This window comes from Palaemon carinicauda, chromosome 43 (assembly GCF_036898095.1).
Source record: "Palaemon carinicauda isolate YSFRI2023 chromosome 43, ASM3689809v2, whole genome shotgun sequence".
Taxonomy (NCBI): domain Eukaryota; kingdom Metazoa; phylum Arthropoda; class Malacostraca; order Decapoda; family Palaemonidae; genus Palaemon; species Palaemon carinicauda.
In genome coordinates, this window is record NC_090767.1 from 46732433 (window position 1) to 46735923 (window position 3491).

Consider the following 3491-nt stretch of genomic DNA (forward strand, 5'->3'; position numbering starts at 1 on the left):
TCTAACTTAGGCCCTTTGTGTCACTATGCATAGGAGGAGACATTGGATTCATTGACCCATATGGATGACTTAGAGTATCGACAAAAAATAACCCTTTCATGGCTGAGTTTTTTGGTTGATCACATTACATTTCCTTATTTCTAATGTTTATGTAATCGTTCACATAACCTACAATGGTAAGACGTGAAATATTTGGGAATAAACAAAAGACAAGATTATCTGTAATTTTTTTACTTCAATGCATTGCTGATATAGAAAATATAAAATTAAAGACAGCTTTAATATTAAATATAATTTCTGCATATTTCTCTCTCTCTCTCTCTCTCTCTCTCTCTCTCTCTCTCTCTCTCTCTCTCTCTCTCTCTCTCTCTCTCTCTCTCTTCTATAATTGAAACAATGCTAACGCAACCGGTACTGTTCCAATCTAAATCATAAAAAAATACCAAAGAATAATCAACCCTCAATAATATACGATAAGTATCCCATGAATCAAAAAATAGGAATATATTTAACACTATTGCCTCTGTGAGCATAAAAAGGGTTTGTGAATATGACATCTAAATGATTCGAGCTTTGTCATTAACTTCGGAAATTCACAATTAATAGAAATAATAACAATATTCATCTTCTATTGTACCTACGGAGGTTCTTCTGTTTAAACAGATTTTTGGTTTTTAGTACTATCATGGTCTCTTACAGATGAATATATATGCAAATATAAAATTTACATCTAAGGATAGAATTAGAATATCCTATCATTGCCAAATATCACTATTTGCTTATATGAAATATCACGCTTTCTTCTAGTAAGTTCATGTTTATTAAGGACATTTGGGAGAGAGAGAGAGAGAGAGAGAGAGAGAGAGAGAGAGAGAGAGAGAGAGAGAGAGAGAGAGAGAGAGAGAGAGATTTTGATATACGAGAACTTGTAAAAGAATTTCCAAATCAGTTGAAGTTAACAAATTTGATTTAGTAGAAATGAAAAGCAAACAATAAGTGTATATGCTTTAATTAGAGAGAGAGAGAGAGAGAGAGAGAGAGAGAGAGAGAGAGAGAGAGAGAGAGAGAGAGAGAGAGAGAGAGAGGAGAGAGAGAGAGAGAGAGTTCATATTCATAAACTATATCAGAAAGCTTTTCCCTTCTTTTCCAATGTCCTTCTTCCATCGCAGCATAATCCCAGAATCCTTCCAATGCCTGAAGATAGGAGAGGATGAAGTCTTTTTGTTGTCTGGAGACAGGAAAGGAGTCTGTCTTGGGACTGAATTGGGAAATCCAGTCCTTCGTTCTTTTTTGGAAATTGAATGGTGGATACCAAGACTCAAGATTCAGATTTGACCGAACTTGGAACCATTGCATTTTCACGAAGATAAATAAGGAGAGAGAGAAAAAAAAAACATAATTATGCTGCAAAATCCCTCTGCTTTTTTTTAGACTTATTTTGGCTATTAGTATTTTACCTTATATTCTTATAATATAAGTATAGATGTGTGTGTATATATATTGTTTCTTAATATTATTTGTAACCCGAATAATACTAGGATGAATTTTGTCATTGCAGTTTTCTTCAATGGAATCATAAATACTGCCCCAGGTTTTCATCTATTGTGAAATTGTATATATCACGCTATTTCATATCATTTATTTATTAGAGAAATTATTTTTTCAAAATCTCAGTGTCCAAATAATTGTTTCTTAATTACTTCAAACCATATGAGAACTATCAATCAAGTAGATTCTCTCTTGTGAATAAAGGGGTTTTTGCTAGAGTTACACATCGATAATTCAAGGCGGAATGTAGCCAATATAGTAGAAATTCCTGTCCTGTGTGTTCAGAAAATAAAGTTGATTGTGACACCATTACATATATCCATCGACCATAATGACTTAACCCGCTTAAATTAAACTTAATTTGAACATGGTGTATAACGCCGATAAATAGGCCTTGCCAACTTTTTTTTTTCAATTGTGACACGAACTACTTTTGGATTTTCTCAAGCAGGCAATTATTGTTCAATATTATGATATCCTAATCATCATCAACTGGAAAATCACCCGATCTTTACTTTCCAAATGAAATCTCATTCTTGGTGTAAACATAAACTATATTCTTCTTTCTCTCCGCTGAGCCTACATAAAGGGGTCGGTTGCCGGATAGACGCTACCCAGTGCCTTCTAATAAAGGCTCCCCATTCCAAAAATACCTTTCCTCTCCATTTCGCCTTCCACTATAAGTCACCATTGATTTTCTTTTCCTCCCTATCGATCTTTTCCCCCTAAGAGCTTCAGCTACTGCCCTCCTTATTCCTCGCACCATATATATATATATATATATATATATATATATATATATATATATATATATATATATATATATATATATATATATATATATATATATATATATATATATATATATGTACATATATATATATATATATATATATATATATATATATATATATATATATATATATATATATATATATATATATATATATATATATATATATATATATATATATATATAATGTTTCGTCAGAGATATCATTCCCTCTCTGCCGTAACGATTTTGAATATTCGATATCCCTGTTTATTCAAGTTGTCATCACGGGTTGACATGTGCTGCGCTTTTGTTATAGGTCAGCAGGAGGTCCAGATTGTATTAGAAATTTGTTCCAGAAGCTTCTATGGCATCCAGATCGGTTTCCTCAGAAAAGCCTTCTGAGGAAACCGATCTGGATGCAAAATTATAAAAATGAGCTCCGCTCATACATGGATATATTAACTTTAGAAAAAAAAAATGTCCAAAGGGATATAAGACGAAAAAGGAACTATTTCCGAACCAGTTAGGAACCACGTCTTGACGAAATAAGGACAAGCGGAGCCCAAAAGTTTGAAAGTGCCATTTTCCAAATTTCACTTCATATGACAAATGCATACTGTACCTCCTAAAGGCTGTTATAAATGAAAAGCGAAGACGAATTGAAGAAGCTATGCCTCCCTGCTTATGGCGAGAGGTAGCCAAGACTTCCTGAATTTTATGCTCTCACCGAATACATGGAGAAGATGTTTGATGCCTGATCTTGATGTCACCTCTTTTGTGACGTCTCATGAATCAGAAGTTATCGTTCTTGTTTCACGCTAATTTCAGAAGCTCGTCTCTGACGTTGTGAAGCCTGAAGCCTCTGTACCAGTATCATCTCACTAGCTGCAGAAAATTATTCAATATTCCATATAAGTATTGCATTACTCTCCTTACTGTTCACCTTATCCTTTAGTATCTTGGATGATCTGATTTGTCATTTAAAGTAAGTATGAAGAAAGTAATAATCTTACTAAATGTCATTTTTGTTAAAATACTGATTATTCGTCTACAATTTACACTACATAGATGTATGGCAGCCTTCTTTGAAGGTAGTTGGTAAATTTTGGCAAGACGAATTTAAACATTAATGAAATTTTTATTGAATCTATAATTCATATAAAAAAGA